The sequence below is a fragment of the Taudactylus pleione genome, unplaced genomic scaffold (genome assembly GCF_031769625.1).
Source record: "Taudactylus pleione unplaced genomic scaffold, aTauple2 ptg000026l, whole genome shotgun sequence".
Classification (NCBI taxonomy): Eukaryota; Metazoa; Chordata; class Amphibia; order Anura; family Myobatrachidae; genus Taudactylus; species Taudactylus pleione.
Window position 1 is genome coordinate 7,479,977 of NW_028284428.1, and position 7,162 is coordinate 7,487,138.

At 43.4% G+C, this 7,162-nt stretch overlaps 1 protein-coding gene across 2 annotated transcripts in view; it reads left to right on the top strand.

The window, feature by feature from the left end:
• SMPX (small muscle protein X-linked) overlaps positions 1 to 3,768 on the top strand; it is a 171,582-nt gene extending 167,814 nt beyond the window's left edge. For both annotated transcript variants that reach the window (XM_088451498.1, XM_088451501.1), the window contains one exon: positions 3,528 to 3,768. The gene's annotated coding sequence lies outside the window, so the exon portion shown is untranslated. The remainder of the gene's footprint in view (positions 1 to 3,527) is intronic.
• The last annotated feature ends 3,394 nt before the right edge of the window (positions 3,769 to 7,162 follow it).

Below are 7,162 nucleotides of genomic sequence, written 5' to 3' on the forward strand. Positions count from 1 at the left end.
ATACACATTACACCACATAGTAGAGCCCCTTAAACACTTTATGCCATGCAGTAATGTCCCTTATATACATTATGCCACACAGTAGTACCCTTTATAATCATGCCACATGGCAGTGCGCCTTATACACATTATGCCACACAGTAGTGCCCCTTATATACATCATTTCACACAGTAGTGCCCCTTATACACAATATGCCAAACAGTAGTATCCCTTATACACATCATGTCACATAGTAGTACCCCTTATACACATTAAGTCACACAGTAGAGCCCCTTATACACATTATGCCACACAGTACAGCCCCCTTATACACATTATGCCACATAGTAGTACCCCTTATACACATTATGCAACACAATAGAGCCCTTTATACACATTATGCCACACAGTACAGCCCCCTTATACACATTATGCCACATAGTAGTACCCCTTATACACATTATGCCACACAATAGAGCCCCTTATGCACATTATGCCACACAGTAGAGCACCTTATTCACCTTATGCCACACAGAAGTACTTTTTATACACATTATGCCACATAGAGCCCCTTATTCACATTATGCCACACAGTAGTACCACTTATACACATTATGCCACATAGTAGAGCTCCCCCCCTTACCTATCTATTACTAAAGAGTGTACTGGGCCTAATGCCACCAAGGGCTCAGGTGATTGCCTGCCCACCTTAGGGTACATAAAGTGACCTGGGCCTAATGCCCAGAGTCACTTTTACTTGTGGCACGGGCAATCTGCCTGCCTAACATGCCCCACCGACCTGTGACCTGATTGCACCTGGGGGCCTAATGCCCAACATCTGGTGGTCTAGGGAGGGGGAGCGGTAAATTAACAGTGTCCAAGGCCACCTAGCGGCAAGATGGGAGAGGCTGCATTGGAGAGCTTTGTTTAGCTCTTTACCTCCCACCATCTGCAGCAATCTCCAGTCCTCATCTTTTTCTTCTGCCGCTGGCCCCTTCTTGGCCAGTGGTACCATCTTCTGGTTGGCTCACCACGGCTGTTTCTAATTGGCTGCCGACCCACAAGCCGTGATTGACTCTCGCTCGGCGCCAAGTTCAAATAGCCCCTGCTGCCTATTAGCCATCGGTCCATGAGCCACCATTTAAACTGGTGCCAAACCCGCTTGCCCGACGGCGATCAAGGCGGCGACCACTTTCAGGCCAGGGCGGCGCCTTTCCAGCCCGGCGTCCTCCTGCAATGCCGCATGGCGCCGACCCAGACTGGAACACCCTGGTAGAATATAAATTATAATGTGTAAAATGAAAGATTAGCTCCACAGATAAAGTACAATCTAGTTGCTGGTATGGTCAAATAACAATATATCATGTGGAGGTGCTCCCAAGAGAGTAAAAGAGTATTAATGTAGAGGAAAAGGAGAAAAGTACTCTTGAGTTGTGGGGCACTCTTCACATGCATGACGAACACCACAAAAGACCGCTCTCTCAGTAAGAGCATCCCTTTGTGATGAAGGGACTAAAGGATCTGTGACCCAAAAGCCCCTCTGGCATCCCTCACTCAGCACTCTCCCGATAAAAGCCCACAGGCTTCTATAGGGTAATACCATCAGGAAGATGGCGTTACCCACTGCAACCAAGCTTTCAAAACCGCATTTTCGGGGTTTGACTGCATTTCTACCTTTCCTGCATCCTGCCCATTATGGGCTAAAATACAAATACACAAAATGATACATAAAAGATAAAAGCAAATAAATGTGGCACAAGCCAACAAGTTACTCAAAGGAAGAATACAATAGTATAGTTGTGAATTATAAAGTTATAATATAGGCCCTCATTCAGAGCCGTACGCTCTGAGCAGAGCGCACGCTCTGAATGAGGGCCGCCCTCCATAATTATGGAGCGTCCTCCTGGACGCTCGTATAGCTGTGGGTCACCACCCACAGCCTATACGAGCGTGCAGTTTGATGGCCGCGATGGTCGCGACCATCGAAACTGCGAGCCGGAGCCTGCGGTTGAGGTTTTCAACCGCAAGGCCCGGAGTGATTTTGGCTCTATCAGAGCCAAAATCACTCCCACTGACATCACTAGTGATGTCAGTGGGCCGGCTTCTGACGGTAGGCGTTCCCTTGGGAACGCCCCCGTCAGGGAGGCACGCCCCCGGCACGCCCACCAAAGGGGGCGTGCTGTCAATCAACATCGACAGCACGCCCCCTTTGATCAGACACAACGAGCGAAGGAAAGTCCTTCGCTCGTCGCGTCTGGCGCATGCGCACGACGGAGCTCCCTCCGTCGTGCGCATGCTCAATGCAGACCATCGACCCACTTGCGAGCGGACAGCCGCTCGCGAGTGGGTCTGAATCAGGCCCATAGTTTGCTAAAGCAGCATATGGCAAAATATAGTAAATTATACATTTGGGAAAGAATTGAACCATCAACAATCAAAGGTTTCATTATCTCAGTCATGCCAGGAATATTCCGTATTTCGGAATATTTGGATATGGGAGACTCAACCTGTATCACATATAAGTAATGAGAAAAACTCCAATAGTACCACTCATGAATGAATGCGTATTAAATTACATGCACACTGCAGTAACACGTATGAATCATGAGAAAATCTCCCATAGTGCCACTCACCTACCAAGAACCTTTTATACATACCTACCAACTGTCCAGCTTTTGGTTGGACAGTTTTGATTTTGATGACTGGCCTCTGGTCCTGCAATGTGGACATCCTGATTTGAGGGGGTTTTTGGGAAGAGTTACATTGTTGTACACTGTGGAGGTCGGTGCTTTCCAGAGTGCGGCATAAAATAAGTTTGGTGTTTGTTTAAAGACCCTGGGGCTTAGGTTGTGAGCAGCAGCAGCTGCAGTAACTCCTGCGGGTCTTCTCTTATTTTTAAAGAGGTAATCATTTTTAAAACAAAGCCAAGCTGTTTTTGCCTTTAAAATGATTACTGCTTTAAAAATACGTGAAGACTCACAGGAGTTCCCACAGCGTCTGCAGCTCGCAACCTGTTACATAAGTCCCCCTCTCTGGGAGGCATTGCCTCGCCCTATAGTGTGACACATCTACATCCTGCCATTGAAAACTCCAATGTTGGGAGGTATGCTCTATATTATTTTACCATTCTGTTGTAAAAAATGTCTAAGATGTAAAAATGATTTTGTTTTTTTATAGTCCTTGGAAAAGTCATTCTCTAGTTTATTTTTCAGAAAAAAATATTTTTTTATAGTCATTCTCTACAAAAACAAAGAAAAATGGTAAAACAAATGGTTACATTATGTGTATTCCATGAGGATTACTTTTGTGGAGATAACTGAACATTGCCTATTTTTTATTCACTTGCTCAAGAGGTGAAAATAGTAATATAACAAAATCATAAACAAGACCAATAGTCACAATGACAAGTTAAAACATAATTGTCATTACTTATTATAATTGTAATGGTGCATAAATAAATGTTTGTTTTTTTGCAACATACTGTAATAAATAGTGCAATGTTTGTGAATGTAAAAAGAAATGTAACATTATATCATTTTATTTGTAGGTGTGGTGTAGCTCTCTGATGAAGGAACGCAGACATGGAAGAGTGGAGCAGTTGAATATTTTTTATATTTGTATAAAGACTGTATACTACCTATATGCTGTGTATCTCCACATTGCAGCAAATAACTTATTTGTACATTTATATTGATTATTCCAAGAATTATGAATTAAAAAGTATTGTTACTGTAAGCTCAAAATCTGAATTGTATTATATTTTAAGAAATACCAGGTGAATGAAAGAACTATAGGTTGAAATTAAAACTATTAATAAAAACTTTTGTTTTACATGTTATGACATTGAAAATCAATGAACGTTCTAAAATGAAAAGGAAAATAATGAGAGATATGAAAAATAAATGTGGTTAGAGTGTCTGACACCTCCTTCTGCATTTGCATTTTAAATGGACGGAATTGCACAGTCGCTTGTGTGTGGCTGTGCATGTCTGTCCATCTCTGAATCAGACCCATAGTGCATTGAGCATACTAACGGGTGTCATACAGTACATTGAGCATCCCAGTGACCGCCATATAGAAATCTACTGGGCCACTATACAGTATATTGTGAATCCCAGTGATCACAATACAGTATTTGAACATCTCAGGGGCATAAAATATATTAAGCACTCCAGTGACTGCCAAACAGTACACTGAACATCCCAGTGACTGCCACAAAATATATTGAGCACTCCAGTGATTTCCATACGGTATATTTAGAATTCCAAACCCACCAAATAGTACATTGAGCATCTCATGGGCCACCATGAAATATATTAAGCACCCAAGTGACCACCATAGAGTATATTGAGCATCCCAAGTGCCTTCCATAAAATATATTGAGCAACCCAGTGACTGCCAAACTATATATTGAGTATTCCAGTGACTGCCAAATAGTTAATTGAGCATCCCAGTAACCAACATGCAGCATATTGAGCATCCCAGTTACTGCTATATATGAGTACATTATATACAATATATTATATACAATATATACAATAGTACATTGAGCATCCCAGGGGCCATCATAAAATTCATTGAGCATCCCAAGGACCATCATACAGTACATACCATATATTGAGTATGCCAGTAACTGCCCAAAAATATATTGAGACTTCCAGTGAAAGCCAAACAGTACACTAACCATCACAGACCACCATGCAATACTTTGTGCATCCAACAGACTGCCATACAGTAGAGCGAGGATCCTAGTGACCACCAATAGTACCTGGAGCATCAGAGGGCCTGTCATAAAATGTATTGAGCAGTTACTGCCAGTGAGCACAGCAAAACACAGACAACATAATGCAAATTGATTGTGATTTTACAGATAGCATTTTAATTATGAGATATCCAGATCCCCAGGCTGGAGAATCTGCTGTTTAGAACTATTGGTGCTTCCCTCCCAAATACTATAGCCAATAGTTACATGGAGGAGGGTCAGTCCGCTCCAGCCCTTAAGGATTAGGAGGGGAGAAGGTAAGGGGGACAGGGAAGGAGAGGAGGGATGGGGAGGAGATGGATTGATCTACAGTGTTCATTAAGAAAGCATACCAAAGCTAGTCCCAATGAGCTGTGCCTGACCCGACCATGGCGCAGGGCAAAAAACCCCCCAGAAGATATAAAAGTACTATATACCATTAAACACGCCAAGGCCTGTGAGGTTCTCACCCCATTTTGTTATGGATGTATATGTTTATTCTTTTCAATTTCTGTGATTTATTATGTTTTTATATTTTATATATGGAAAGAGTTTTAACCTTAATGGCAGAAACACCATTTGTCTTTTCCAGTGTAGACTACACCAATACAAATGTTTACAGTAGAAATAAACCACCTCAGTTTGAGACACTCAGAACATTTGGGCACCTGTTACTGAACAATCTGAATGTGCCCATAGATTTATATTGTGGCATGTTCACAAAAACAATTGTAATTTGGGAATATGATAAATGCAATCTTAGGGCCTGATTCAGAGCCGTTCGCTATTTGTGGTCGTTCGTTCAAAAACAAGGGGTGGCTATTCAAATGATCCGTTCGCAAATTGCAGTCTGTTCCCACCTCTAAGTCTGAACGAGCGAGCAAAACATACGCTCGTTTATTTGATAAAAACGCCCCCTGGCCGCACGCACCATACGTCATGTCCGCTATTTATTAGATTAATCGAGTACATCGTACAGCGTATGAACTGCTCGCTTTTCTTGTGGTTGGTGTTTTCAACCGCTATTTGCGAGCAGTTCTGAGTTAAAAAAAACCAAGTGACGTGGTCATTGACGCTGCTATATTAATTATGCACACCCATAAAACGCCCGTTTTGACCTTTAAGCACGCCTGCGTTCGGATCTCCACTCCCCGTTTTCAAGCACCTTCCCCTGTTACCACCCACATACGCCTCATTCTGTCACTCAAAATAGCAGGCCCTCGCTATATTGCGTACCAACGATTTTCGGCCGCACTGACTGGTTCGCGCATGCGTACTAAAAACCGTACGCATGCGCAGATGTGCGAACATCGCTCGGAACGAGCGTACTGCCGCTAGCGAGTGGCTCTGAATGAGGGCCTTAGTTTCTACTGCAGGCAGTGAAGTAGTTTGACCAAGCTCTGTCAAAACCTCATAGTTTATTTTTTGCAGAATACCCCCACTTCATTTTTGTGCTATTATTTAGAGTTTTAGTTTATTACACTCTCTAGAGACATTTAAGCATGCTGCAATATTCCATCTGTTCATTGGTAAATGAAACATATATTACGGAGTAGTACTAAGCAAAATTGTATCAGAATCTAAAAGTTTCATAGACGTCTATAGAAGAACAAATACCTACTAGTGTAGTATTCTAAGGGGCATATTCAATTGGGTACGAGAATAGCACAAAACCCGCACCTGCACCAAATAGGTGCAGATATTTTCTTTTTTTATGCGCCGGGAGTTTTTTTTTCTCGTACCTCCCGATCAAGTATGATTTTTCCTAAATTCGATAATTTTAGGAAAAATTAGCGGGACTTGCTCTGGCACCTCGGCAGAACCCCCCTGTGGACTAATTAAGCAATTGGAAGTTTTTAGTCAGTAATTACTCACCTTCCCAAGTGCTGTCTTCATCATCCAGCGTCGTGTGGTGAATATGTCAGTGTGTTTGAGTGAGTATCAGAGAGTGTGTGACCCCCAGTGTATGTGTGTCCCCCCCAGTGTCCATGGGCCCCCGGAATGGACGCTGGGAGAACTACATCTCCAAGCAGCCCTTTCCCCTCCCACCAGCCGCTGGAGCCTCCCAGCAGCCCCTGGGACTCCCAGCAGCCCGCTCTCAGTGAGAAGATAGGAGGGGAGACCACCGGAGACCCCTGGGCAAGTAAGTAAAGAATTCTTTTTTTTTTTTTTTTTTTAACGCAGTGCGGGGTTTTCAGAGCTGAAAACCCTGTAACCACTTATTTTAAATTGGATGCCGTGGGTATTGGGAGCGCACATACCCGCAGTAATCCAAAATTGGGCGCGAGGGGCGCAAGGATTTTTACCGCGCTAAACCTCGCGCCCAATTGAATATGTCCCTAAAGCTGGGTACACAGTAAACAATTTGTGTGCCCAACAATGTCACCAACGATCCCAGCGCCGACGGGCCGACATATCAAGCGATGCCCGACTGCCCAATA